The 15,013-nt window shown below is 38.5% G+C and overlaps 1 pseudogene; it reads right to left on the bottom strand.

The window, feature by feature from the left end:
- Window positions 1–15,013, bottom strand: part of LOC125819210 (ABC transporter G family member 29-like) — a 42,977-nt pseudogene that overhangs the window by 18,726 nt on the left and 9,238 nt on the right.

Raw genomic sequence — 15,013 nt, 5'->3', positions numbered from 1 at the left:
TTATCAGAGGGACAAGGTTGGGAAAAAAACGGGTAGCCCTGAAGGTTCAACATGAAGTCTGGGCAGCAAAGAATGTTAACTTCAATAGAAGCTTCTGTAAAACAAAACATGTTAAGGGATATGCTCTACTTATCCTATTCTTTTAATCCGTTACTCCTAAGTCATCCCCTCTCTCCCTAAATTCTCATGTAAGTCCTCATTCCTCTTTTTCAATCGAAACTGAATGGGTATTGTTCTGGTTCTCATTCGTAATCATATTTGCAATGCTTTGATTACTGATCTTTTATTTATGGATGGAAAAATCCTTGTTTTTACTTACTTGTCTCATTACTTTATCCATTTTTACTCATATTCAATGTTGCCCAAGTCTCCCTGAATTTGCTTGAACTGCATGTCTGTCAACCTGGTTTCCTACTTTAACTCTTTTTATGATGTCAAAAGGGGGAAAATTGTTAAGGTATGAGATCAATAATGGTAGCTACTTGAAACTTGAAGAGGACATGGTCATGACGATAGTGGAAATCAATGCTACCAGAAGAGAACATGGTCATGCCGATAGGGGGAACAAGTTGAACAAGTTTGTCATCATCAAAATGGGGGAAAATTATATTTTGTTGCTAATGTGAAGTTTTGATGATTTGACAAACTTCAAGGGACCAATCCAGTTACCTGAAGAGGCATGCTAATAGAGGAACTATTGAAAGGGGGAAGAAGGTGAATAAGTCTATTATCATCAAAAAGAAGGCAACTGTTACTTTGGAACTGATGCTATGTTTTGATGATTTAATAAACTTAGGGATATAAAAAAGGATCAGATCTTTGTTATCGAGACTGACGACAAGGCAAATGAATGAATAAGCTTTGTGTGAGGAATATTTGTGTGTCATCATTAAAAAGGGGGAAAATGCTATATTCTAGGTGTTTTGATGATCCTCGCAAATTCATGGACCTGGTCCCTGGTAGAGTGCTCTCATCCAGACTCAAAGTGGGGTACAACTGTAAAGCTGTCCTATTAGATTGATTGGTGAGAAGTACAGTGTACTTCACCAATAGAAAGGGCGGATGAGGTTGTTTGTTTCAGTGGTCAAAACTCTTGTTGATGACTGATATATACAACAATAAACAAACAACACTATTCATTCAATAAAGAGAGAGCAAGTCTTTTTCAAGAACTCTCAAAGAAAACACTGCAAGGGACCTAGTCCCCGAAAGACTGCGTATGAGAAAAGTCAAACGACAACTGTCTAAAAGCTGACACACCTAACATGGTTGGTGCACAACTTTGAGAACAGCAAGCTCTCAACCAATGGTGTCGTCCCAAGGAGTTTGTGTCCTTTTAATATAGTCTCTTCTCCAAAACACAAACTCAAGATTTTGCAAACAAAAATATTGAATTTTTGAAAAATTCATAAGCTTGAAAAGAGACGACCATCTTCAACAAGAACTCATACAACAAGAGACCTCATCAACTAAAGATTTGTTTTTTGTACCTGCTACTGTTCTTGAATATTTGTATTGAGCTAAACTTGTAGGATTTGTTTCATTCGTATAAGAAACGTTTCAAACTCTTGTGTGTAGTGAGGGTAAAAACATTGTTAGGGTTAACTTTGTGTCTTACATTTTTAAGTCTATGTTAATTAGTGATAGTTAATATGGTGGGCAATGGATGTAATTATTTGGCTCAACAAGTAATAGGTTTATTACTTTGTGTGAGATTAGGGTGTTAATCACACTGTTGTTGTTGGAGTCTGTATTTCACTTTTACTTGGAGTTTAGTGAAATATGTTAGAAATAATGTGTGAGAGGTCGTGGTTTTACTCCTTTGAGCAAGGATGTTTCCACGTAAAACTCTTGTGCCTATTTTACGTTGTGCTGTTTATTTTATGCACTCTTATTCTATTGGGGGCCTAGTCCTGTGATCACTGGTGTACACATACATTCCAACATAATGGCACTACAATTATGAGAAACTTCAATTGTTTCGAAGTCCATGTTTCTCTTCTTAGTGACCAGCTCTTTCATGAATTTTGCATATCCCGGCATCTCCAATAATGCTTCCACTAAAGGGTGATTTATAGAAAGTGTCTTAAACACGGATAGGAATTTCTTGAACTTTTTATCCTCATTTTTCTTTTTGATAAATTGAGGAAATGAAGAAGCCATTTTGTGAAGAGGTTGCACTATCTTTGGAGTTGAGGTAGCCTCTTCTTTAGTTTTTTGTAACCCTTCGGTGGGGCTTTGCTTAGGATTTTCCTCCTTCTCTTTGAGCATATCACTTTCCGGTGCTTGAACGGGCCTCTCTTCCTCATCAACATATTTCTCTTCTTCATGAGCGTCCATCACTTTATTACCCTTCACATTACCAACCGCTTATCTTTCCACTTCGAGTCACAACTGCTAGATCTTTGTCAATAGCAGCCCTCAAAGTTGTTGCACACTCAGCCTCACCCCTTTCAAATACCTTGGGTTCAAATTGCTTTGAAAGTAGGCTCAGTTGATCCTCAAGTTATTTGATTGCATACGTGTGAGAACTTACTCTATTATTCAATGATTAGAAATCAACTTTCATCTCCTTAAGCATGTCATTAGATCCTTCAACCTTATCTAGGATACGCGACAACAATTCATCCACTCATAAGTTACCCGAACTACCCTTTGATCTTGGGATGTCACTTGATTGTGTGTGATACTCTTCATGACTCTATTCTCTCCTCCAAGGGTCATTTTTTTCAATCCAATATTGATAGTATCGTCTCCTCTCTTCTTCCTTATGCGAGTTCCAACCTTGATTCTCACCCGCCTTTAAGTTGCTCGGGTGAGAACCCTCCTCAACTCTAAACACTATTTTGACTTTTTTGGGTTCACCAACCTTCTCTAGCACTTGTTTTGTAACAACTCCATTTGGGACATCATTTGCTAATATTCTCATCCCTCTATTTCTCCTTGTCAAGTTTCTCTTTTGTCATCCAAAAATTTAAGGGGGAAACTTGGTCTTCTTGAGTGTACCATGCCTAATTGATCTTTGTCATTCATCAAGAAGGGACGAGGCTACCTCAAATGGTTGTAAGATTATCCTTCCTCGAGCCAGCTGGTCAGCTACTCCTTTGTTCATTTAGTCTTAACTACGGTAAAAATATTGAACTATCACATCACCGGAAGCCCATGAGTAGGACATTGTAATAGTGACTTTTGAAATCTTAGCCAAGTTTCATGAATCGGTTCTCTTTATACCCAATTGAAGTTTTTGATATTGTCACGCAATTTCATCATCTTGGAGGGTTGGAAGAACCTTATGTAGAATACCTCGGTAAGCTCCTTCTATGATAAAATGGAGTCCATCGGTAGCCCTGGCAACCACATAGTTGCTTCCCCCATTAAAGTAAAAGGGAACAACTGGAGCCGCACTGATTCCATGTGAAATATCCTTCAGTGAGAAATAACTACATATCTCCACAAAGTTCAGAACGTTCTCCTGGGGATTCTCATAATCCAGCCCCCCAAATATGCGTTTAGCTTGCAAGAGTTGCAGCATTGTGTTTGTCACATGGATTGCAGCTGGACCCACAACTGGAGGTAGGCGAATAGCACCTACGCTCCTTAATAGAGCTTCATTGGCGTGAAAGAAATCACAAACATCATTTTGGTGACTGAGTTGGTTCACGGTGCTTTCATTTGCACTTATCATGTCACATGATCACAAACAACTCACAACAAAAGGTAAGTCGATTCGACTACAACACAAAGAGATCATAATTCAAACATCAATAAGAGAATTTTAAACACCATTCCCTGGCAGCGGCTCCATTTTGATTAACGCTCAACTACACCTCATCTGATACTAGTTGTAAACGATCGTAATCTAGTATAAAACCCAACAAGTGAGCTGGGGTCGATCCCACAGGGAGCGGTACAAGTTCGAATTCAATTATGAAGCTATAAATGCAATTTAATCGGTTGTAGGAAGAAAGATTATCGAACACACTTAAATAAATTGAACGGGTGACACAAATGTCAAATGGGAGAAATGGTTGTCAACTAGAAACTAAAACAATCACGAACAACATGGGGAAATCAAGTAATTAAGATATACTTGGGGGTGTGACCGACTAGCTGCCAATTTTGCTAAATGGGTGGTCAGTAATTACTAAAGGATTCTAGATTTTAGTGGGTAGGCTGGACCTTAGATGTAATAGTTTTCTCTCGAACAACTATCATGATTCAGGTGAGTTCTCTCGAACCTCAACAAGCTTAACATTATAAATAGCCCAAAACCTCACTTTATCTATTCTCTCGAGCTAGATAAGTAGAATTGAGCTTAGGATTAACTTTCGAGCTGAACCCACAACAATCCGATTACTACAAATGCTAATTTATAACCTTGGTTTTACACCTCTCTCTCAGGCAAGTATAAAACACTAAGTGAAATTGAAACAAACATTCCAATTCATCAATCGAAAAATAGCTATAAATCAAACCCACTTCAAAATAGCAATAAGATCAATGATCCCTAACACCCATCAACTAAATTAGACAATTAGTCACATGGTCACACTCGAAAGAATGGGGTTTTTAGCTATTCATCATATAAAGTAAGAATTCAATACCTAGTACATTCTCCATGGCTGGGTGTTGATCTCCAAACACTAAAAATGATGCAATGTAGGTTGATTACAAAACCCAACTCGAAATCTACTTGAAAATTACTTCAAAACTAAACAAGAACAGTGTTTCGTTCTAAGTATGATTTTTTACAAATGTTTGGATGTTTTCTCTCTTTTCAAAAAATCAATTTATACCCTTTCAAAATTTAGCCTTTGGGGCAAATCGGCGAGGTAAGTCGTGCTTAACTAATAGTTCAGCGATTCGCCAATCACCCATGTCCATCACCTTTTAATTTTGAGTTTTCAACTAATGTGCACTGTGACTTTAGGTGGTCTATGTTGGGGTCGCCAATTGATTCCGCAATGCACCGTTTACTCCTTTGGATCACCATTTTGCTTGCATCCTCATTAATTATTATGTACAACTCGGCGGACTAACTCTTCTTTGCCAATCCAATCGGCGCTTAGCCGATAGGACTTATCCTTCGCCCGATTTCTCTCATCTCAGGTGTGGCATACTATAACTTTCGACGGCTGAAGAGGCCACTCGACAGATCTCCAAGTGGGATCGGCGATCTTCAGCTTTGTTATTCTTTTATTTCTCTTTTGTTTTCCTGGCCACAAATCACTACATCAATATCATTTTAGAGCATAAATTAGGCATTTGAGGACACTTAAACCATGAAAACAAAGCCCTAAATGAGTCAAAATCTCTGATACATCACCCATTTGCTTTCTTTCCAAGATACGAACTTCAACCTGCACATCCAACAAATGTTATTCAAATAACAAAAAAAAAAAAACTTGGGTTGCCTCCATGAAGCGCCTTAGTAAACATTGTGGAATGACAAGGATATGCATTCAAGTATCATCTAAACACACCACCCCAATAACCGTTTTATCAATCACTTCAATGAGTGATACCACATTGATTTTATTTGGTTGCTTCATTGATTTACAAACATTGAATTCGACTTCCTCATTATTTACCCGAAATTTCAGGTCACCACTTTCCTCATTAACAATGGCTCTTTCGGTGGCCAAGAACATCCTACCAAGAATGATAGGAACCTCGGCATCAATCTCGTAATCGAGGATCACAAAATCGGCCGGAAATATAAATTTATCCACCTTCACCAGAATGTCATAAAGAAAACCAATAGGATGCCTGATAGATAGGTCGTCCATAAGGAGACGCATAGTTGTTTCCTTATGCTAACCTAGCCGAAGTTGCTTGAAAATGGCATAGGGAATCACATTTATACTTTCCCCCAAATCAAACAACGCTTTAGAAAACTGAAACACCCATATAGTACAAGGGATAATAATGTCGTTGGGTTATCTTTCTTGAAAACCATGTTGCTTGTCATAATTGTACTACAACTATTGGATACTTTGATCGTCCGAAAATCCATAATCCTCTGCTTAGTAACCAACTTTTTCATAAAATTTGCATAACCAGGAATCTCTAACAACGTCTCTACCAAAGGAATATTAATAGAAAGAGATTTGAAGGCAGAGAGAAATTTTGGAACTTCGCATCTTCATCCATGTTCTTCAGCCTTTGAGGAAACGGTGGAGTAACTTTGGGCAACGTCTTTGTGGGTACCAAGGAAGGAACAACCCGCTCATCTAACTTTTGAACCTCAGCGGAATCCACGTCTTTCGGTGCATTAACAACTTCACTTGGAACTGTGTAGAGTAATTCCTCAGCAAGTTCATCACTCTCAGCAACAATAGCTCTCTCTTTGCTTTAACTTGCATTCGCATCATTCGGTACATCACTTCCCACAACCCTACACCTCCGGGTCATAACCAACATGCATTAGGCAACATCATTCATCGGGTTGGCTAAGGTATCATTCGGGAGACCCCCTTTTGGTCTTGTATTTAAGTGAGCCAAAATTTGCCCCATTTGCGTCGCAAGTTGCTTTGTGGAAACTGAGTGAGAGGTCACTATTTTATTCAACGAGAGAACTCAACATTCATCTCCTTGAGTACCTTACTTGTTCCTTCTACCTTGTTTAGGATGTGGACAAGCATATCTTTGGTGCTAAAACTTTCGGGGTCATCATTTGGTTCTTTCGGTTTTGACCGTTCGTGAGGAGCCACATGACGATCTCTTTCACCATCCCTATCCCTCCAATTTGCACGCCTATCACGGCAATCTCGATCCCGATCTCTCCCACTACCATCACGATTGTTGTTCCAACCTTGATACCACCACTAATAAGTTGATCGGCAACACCCACGGCCAAATCTTGTCTCCTAATACAACCCTTATTAAGTTGATCGGCAACACCTTTGTTGACAGTGTCAAGACTTCGGTAGAAATATCACAAGAGCACATTATTCGGTAATCCATGAGTAGGACATTTGAGAAGTAGCTTTAGAAACCTCAACCACTTTTGTTGAATTGGTTCACCATCAATCCATTTAAAATTTTGAATGATGTCCCTCAACTTCACCATCTTCGAGGGAGGAAAGAATGACTGCTTTCGGTTCTTAGACGAGGAAAACAATCCAATCAGTACAGTCAGTCCACCCTTCTAATGTGTGGGGGTCTAGAGTACGGTAAAATAAGTTACGATGGGGTAAGGTTGCATCCCAAGAGGATGACGGCTAGACGATTTTTGTGTGTAATCTTTCATAAAATACTTTTGTGAGTTCCTCCCAAGAAGTAATAGAGTCTCTTGGTAGCTCAGCCAACCAATTTGTTGCTTCCCTACCAAAGTGAAGGGAAACAAACGAAGTCGGATTGACTCTTGAGAGATATTCTTAAAGGAGAATGGTCCACCTAAAACCACAAAATTACAGATGTGATCATGAGGGTCTTCATGAGCAAGTCCCACGAAGAAACCTTTCATTTATAGCAGCTGAAGAATAGTCCCACACATGAAAAATAGTGTTGCCCACAGTTGGGGGAAAATGAATAGCACTAGCACTTCCTATTTGATCCGCATGGACATCATTCAAGTCTATGATGTCATCATTTTGTCCAAGCTGACTCGCATTGCTCCCGTTCATACTCATTTCTTCACCTATTAAAAGCAAACAACAAAAACACAATAAGAAAAATCTACTACAAATAATTAGTCCACAATAAACACTTCAATAAAAGAATTATAAACACCACTCCCCGGCAGTGGGGCCAATTTGGATAACGCTCAACTACACCTTTTATAATTCAAAGTGTACGTGGTCGCTAACAAGTATAAACCCAATGATGAGTTGGGGTCGATCTCATAAGGAGTGATACGGTAAAGAATGCAAGTACAAAGTATTTAAGTGTTTTAATTTCTTGTAGAGTGGAAGTAAATAACATGTAACAAATATAAATCAAAAGGTTTTGATTATCAATATCAAGAGAGTTTGGTAACCAATGGCTAACAGAAACAACTAACATGGAGTTTGAACAAGTATAAGAGGGCCTTACAGGTGTGTGAGTAATTGAACACTAATTTTAGTTAATAGGTAATTTTCAATTGCTTTAAGTTGTTTAATCTCAATGGGTAGTATGAGTTTTGAATATAATAGTTAACTTTCAATCATCTATTATGCTTTGAGTGAGTTCTCTCGAACCTCAACAAGTTTCGCAATACAAAACAACCCAATTCCTAAACTTAACCCACATTCTCAAGCTGGGTTGTAAAGACATAGGCCAATACAATTAACAATCATGTATTCCACTCTATGCATCTTTCGCAAGCAAACATCGAGAGCTAAAACTAGAACTAAATTTGCAACTTCAATTCATAGATTGAAACATGAATAAATCATTGAACCCATTTCGAAACAACATTAATTATAGCAATTAACAATACCATAAGCTAATTTATGTATTCAATTACATCATCACACCCCTAAGGAAATGGGGTTTAACCTAACATAGCAAAAAGCAAGAAATCATTACCAAAATGATGTTCCATCGAATTGACAAAATCTCCCAAGCTTAAATGCTGAAATTAAGATTAGAATCTCAAATCCTCAACAATCTAAGTTCAAAAACCTCTCCAAGAGTATTCAATAATGTCAAAGTATGTGAAAATCTCTCAAAACCGTGTAATACATTGTGTAAAAATTCCCTTTTCTCTTCAAAAAACCAATTTATATGTTTCCAAAAACTTCCCAAAATGTCAAAACGCGGGCTCACTCAGCAAAGTTAGTTGGGATCGCCGATCGACTTGGAAATCCACCAACAAGCCCTCATCTCGCCTTTTGGGTTGACTTCTGCATCAAATTATTTTGGAAGATTTGGGTGCTGATTTGCGATCACAGTTCCATTCGGCGCATCTTCGAGTTGGCTTAGTACATGGGCTTCTTCACAGGAATATTTGGTGAGCTGGAGGCTCACTCGGTGACTTATCAAGTTGCTTTTTGCGAGCTCCAGCTTCTTTTTTCTTTAGTTTTTTCATATTTTTTGCTTCTTTTTCGCATCATAATATTCTTTCCTTGTTCTTAAGCCTTCATTGCTGCACATAAATAAATTAACATCACTTTGAAAAAAAAAATATGCATTGAGGACACTATATCATTGAATAACAAGTCCTAAATGAGTCAAAATTCATGACTCATCAGTTGTCCCTAAGCTTGTAGAACACGATAAGTCTATGTATGGTAAGTGAGAGTTCAGAATAACCGTGGAACATATTAATGATCATTCCAAATACTAGTGCACCAATGTAGATATAACCATTATCTCCATTAGTAATGTGTATGTTACTCCTCAATAATACGGTTGATGCAATAATTGCAACAATGATTATTTGGACAGGCTTGAAAATAGTGACAAAAGAGTTTCTCTTGATCAAAAGACATTCCTTGTCGAAGTTGGAGTTTAATAGCTCTAGTGTTGGAACTGTGTACTTTTTAAACACTAGAGCTACTTTGTGACTTCTTGATGTTTCATAAGGAATTGAGAGTTCAATTTTTATCTGTAAGCCCATGCGGAAGTGCTTATATCTTTTTCCAAATTCAGTTACTGAAATGTACTTGTATGGCTTGTTTCTATCTTCCCAGTATTTCTCTTGGTCCTTTCTTGATGTGACTTATTCGAAGGTTTAAACCTTATATTCTTACATATTTTTACCAAGTTTACTTTTCATATGTATCAACACTTGGGGCTTGTGTAGAAATCTAAATTGATATTCCAATTCGAGGATTACCTCTTGCAAGAAGTCAGTAACACCTTTTCTCTTTGGACATTTAAGACCACAACTTTCAAAGAACTAGAGGACATGTTCACGACGGCCTTGATAAACAATCTCGCCTTCTGATAAGAGAATCATATCGTCAAAGAGATCAAATGTTTCAAGAGAAGGTTGAAGGAGAGACATCAAGATGGAGACATCAGTGAGATGTACAATCTATTGTAAACATTTTACTATCTAAAATATCGTTGAGCTATCTAGTCCAAGAGATATCTCGTCCATGAATAGTTTTTTTGTCGATCCAACAATCATCTCCCCTGCATCAAGCTCAAATTAAATTATTATCTCATTGCATTTTTGTTTTGGAAGTATTTTAATTTGTCATCTGAAAGAGTGCAATGGCAATAATACAGAATGTAGGCAGCTGGAAATAAACCTGTGGTGAGATGCTTCTTCTGGCCACTTGAAATGCCTTGTATCATTTCATGTCCAAAAATCGTGTCTCGACAGACATCAAGTCCCAAAATCTGCAACATGTTTTCTTAAATTAGATAGCGCAAATCCAGTTGGAACATAAATATACTTCATTTCTTCGGCTCGATTTTAACAACTTTAAGGAGAATTGAATAGTCATTTGATTTCATGATTTTTATGAGAAAAATCCAAATTGATTCATGAAATATTGTACATGTTTGAATAACTTTCCTACATGTTATGTTACGTCTACATCATCAAATTTTAAGGCCTTCAATCATCATAGTATTTCACTTGGAGAATCATTCACTCACTGTAACGACCTGAACTGTCGTTATTTAGGAAAAGCAATAACTTTGGAAAATACTGGGGCCACTATCCCGCCAGGGCAGGCGAGATGCCGCTAGGGAGACAGCACCATAGCAGGAAACGTAGCCACCAGAGTGCGATAGGCGAGACATAATGTAAATAACGCAAAATATTATTAGACGTGAATCACCCTCAGAAACCCTCCAAAAATTGCTCTACGCTTGGGAAAGAAGGAGGGAGATATTTCTAGCGTGAGTAGGTCGACAGCTTGCAAATTCTTGGTCAAATCCAGTGTCACGAGGTCTGGGAACAAAAATCAAAGCCATAATTTTGTGCAGCTGCTTAGCGCCCAGGTAGGCTAGGTTTATTCAATTGAGTAGTTGTAAATCAGTTATTCACTACGTAGTGTAATTGGAATTGATGGTAGAAATCATGTGTAGGCTTTCGTGCACCGAAAAGAGACAGTAGTATATATATATATCCCTAGGTTTTCATCAGACGTAGACCGTAAGGAAAACCCTATCTCGTGAAATAGGGTTTAGGCAATGGGTGTGATTCTTAATTGCATAATGTGTGTCGATTGATGGGTATATGGTATGCGTGTGCCCATATAATCCAATAAAAGTGGAAACAAACCTAATGAATTGATTACAACAATGCATGCCACAAATTTGAGTACTTGACTATATGATGTGAGTATTGTATATCATGGATGTGATTGTGCTTATGATTGTGATGATTGGATCGGGTGTCACGTACCGACAAGCTAACTTGCATTGGATCAAGTGTCGCATACCGACACACTAACTTGTATTGGATCGGATGTCACGTACCGACACACTTACTAGATCGGGTGCTACGTTTTGGCACACTAACTTGGATTGGGTACCATGTACCGGTACAGTAACTATTTGGGTATGGGTTCCATGAGAGAACCATTAATTGTCATATATGTGCATTTCTGAAAATGTGGAATTTATACATTGAATCTTTACATGATAACTGGGTTGCGCATTATATATATATATATAGGCATATATGTGGGTTGCGATGTTGTAAGTTAATTGCAGATGTCTTCTGGTGAAGTGAATCGGGAAGGGTAGAGTCCCAAATCGGGTTGTGGTATGGTAAGGGGGAACTAAGGCTCCCGGTTCCATCCTTGTTATCTAGAATGTGGTCATGAGTATTATTGTTGATGTTTCGGGTGGTAGTTAGTGATAGTGTTTATAGATGGGTTTCCCCGAAATGGGCTAGTAATCCTTGATAGGCGTAATATGGGGTTACAAGTTGAGTAGAGATGGGAATGAAGTGAAGGATAGTCGTGAGTGTCGACCGGGTTGGTAGTAGCTATCTCTGAAATGTCTTCTAAGGGGATAGAATGATTAGGTATGAACAAAAATGGAGCGAGTAATGGTTAGAGCCTCTAAGGCATTTAGTAAATATAAAGGTGGAGGAATGAATAGTCTTTTGTATGTTTCTCGCTAGTTGATTTCTTATATTATGCGGTGGGTATTCGGGTTGACCTATGCTGCCTACCAGTACGTGTGGTTGTACTGATACTACTCTTGCTATGCCTTTTTGGCATAGTGTGGATGCAGGTTCAGTGATGTTTCATAGGTGAAGACAAAGACAATCTCCAATAGCTTCTACTTTTCTTCCATGTGGCGGGAGTTGTGTCATTTATATATATTGCTATATATTGTACTCTTTGTAGCTTGTACCTACTTAGAATATATCCCTAGGGGTGTTAATTACTTTACAAGTCTTAACTGAAATTATATTTAAAAACCCTTATTTATAAATTTACACGAATTTCTTTTATACTCCAATTTTCTTAATCTTCCATATGCTTTAACTATTAGGAATCGAGGGTTCTCCTACTTAGGTGTTAGAGTAGGTGCCCGCACGGCCCGATGGGTTGGGTCGTGACAAATTGGTATCAGCGCCCAAGTTATTGGTCTCCCCGTACAAGAACAAATGTGGAGTACACTCCTACGGATGGGCGTGTTGACGTCCACATCTAATCCTCAGGAAGCTATGAAGCATTCTAGGAAATTTTTCCATATTTTCTCTCATTTCGTGCAAGTGTCACTTGTGGTATGAGTTGAGTCTAATTGGTATCTCCTGATTCAAATTGGCATCTCAACGAAGTGAACTAGACGTCGTAGTTACGGCTAAAGGAACACGAGCAGGATAAATTGGATCTGATAAGGTTCCAATTGGTATCTGGCTGTCACTCCTAAAACTCCAGGGGTGCAACTGGCTCCTAAAGGCGAAACTCATGCCCGAGTTGACCCTGCTGAACCATTTGCTACTAGCGCATGGCAGCCACACGCAATTAAGAAACCAAACAAGTATATCTCGGATTAAAATTAAGCCCTCAGTCGGCAAGGCCCTGTCAACAGATTTATAAAAGAAACAACTACTCCCAAGAGTTCATATAAAGAAATAGCCAACTAGCACAGAAGTCCTGATTGGGCCGTCGAGGCCACCTTGATCTCTATACCAAAACTTAAAGATGATATATGTCAACACAATACTTCAAACAGCTAAGAAGCTTCAGCAAACCAACGAACAATGCCAGCATGGACATAATGTAGCTATAAACCCCACACACTAGTCTGCAAGCCTCTAAGAGTAGTAAAGATTGGCGGGATAGGGCCCCAGCTTACCCATAAAAATATATACAACAAAAGCTAACAAACCTCCTAACTCTGGCAGCTCCAGAGGAAAGGGGTTTGTCAACTAGATAAAAGTCAATCATGTTGCTGAGGAGGTCTACTGGGTCGTCTATCGGGACCTGCAGGCATTAATGCGGTACCTTAGGCAATGGGGCATTAGTACAAAATAATGTAACGAGTATGAATGGCAATAGACTATGAGCAGGTATCCTAATATACTGGGAGTAATCTGATAAATAAATAAAGGATAAGATATGTATACTGACCTGCTCCTAAATCTAAACATATCAAAGATAATAAAACAACAACCTAACCAAGCCCCCATAAGCTCGGCAAGTACAAATAACACAAAAGACCACCTACCCAGACCTCCATAAGCCCTGAAGGTGCCAATCAGTCTATATACCCCTATCGGTAGTCCCCTAGCTCCATAGGCAGTCACATAGCCCTCTTAGGCAATATTATAGCCTTGTAGGTAGCACATAGCTCTCTTAGGCATCAATATAGCGTATAGACAAATCATGGCCCTCTTAGGCTACATCATGGCCCTGTAGGAATCACATAGCCTTCTTAGGCGTCAATATAGGTCCGTAGGCACCTCATAGATCTTCTAGGCATCAATATGGCCCCGTAGGCAGAACATATCCCTTCTAGGCATAGATCAGATTCCTGCAGCTAACCACAATAGCCCCAAGGGCAACAATAACAATCCAATAGGCTAAAAGCGAGCAATTTAGCTATAAGAAACCTATACGAATAGCCTCTAAGTCGTGCCCAACATAGTGATGCTACTAACTGAATAAGAATCCCGACAAGGGAGGATTATATCCACTCGAGCAGCCAACAATCAACAATAATGGCTACAAGTACAATAGCGATAACAAACCCATTACATTGCTCATAAGCTTTAACGAAACATGTCGTGAGAAGGGAATATCCTTAACATACATTTTTCACTGAATTCACATGCCCTAACGACGTTGAATCACAACCCCAATCGATACTACAACAAGGCAGGACCATAATCAACACACAAGAATAGAAGATACCACGATAATCCGATAAAAGATATGTATTTCTATCGCAAATTGCTATTTGCGGCTTATCAAAGCTAGAGTCGATTAAAGAATAGGCTAACCTTGATCTTAAGTTCGTAATACACCTCAAAACCTTAAAAAATATCCAAACCCTTGATGTCCCAACACCAAAGTATGATATGCTACAAAATCGATAAAACAAATTATACCGTCATGACTAGCTCAATGAGTAGAACAACTTTTATCAAGGACTTAAGTCGAGAAAATCTATAATTTGGTTGACTAAAAATGGGTTTTCTAAATTTTTTGGTTCTTCAATGAAAAAGTCGAAGAAGAAGATATATATAAAGTTCCACCGACCTAGGGCCCCACCTCACGTGTCTGCTTGTGCAGTCTCGCAAAAATGCGAATATCTCTCTATTCTGAAGCGGTATGAACAAACGATTTGATGCGTTGGAAACTAGACACATAGACCTTCAATTTTATAGGTTGGGGGATCCAAAACTCTTTACATATTGGGAGAAAACCTCTGAGACATTTGACCCAAATTTTTGAGAAATCTTTAAAAAGGAACATATGATAAATTTCGCAAACTTTTATTTTACCACTTACCTAACTGTAAAACTTGAGATACAACCCTTGAACACATAAAATATGACATACCACACAATTCTTAATTTGTTACTCACCCTCTTTGTCTTTCCATAAAGGTACGAGTTAATTTAGACGTTTTGAAAAGTCAGGGTATTACATTGGCCCTA

The sequence above is a fragment of the Solanum verrucosum genome, unplaced genomic scaffold (genome assembly GCF_900185275.1).
Source record: "Solanum verrucosum unplaced genomic scaffold, falcon-dt-bn FXZP01000320.1, whole genome shotgun sequence".
Classification (NCBI taxonomy): domain Eukaryota; kingdom Viridiplantae; phylum Streptophyta; class Magnoliopsida; order Solanales; family Solanaceae; genus Solanum; species Solanum verrucosum.
Note: the sequence above shows the minus strand (reverse complement) of the source record. Positions and strands in the feature narration are given on the sequence as shown.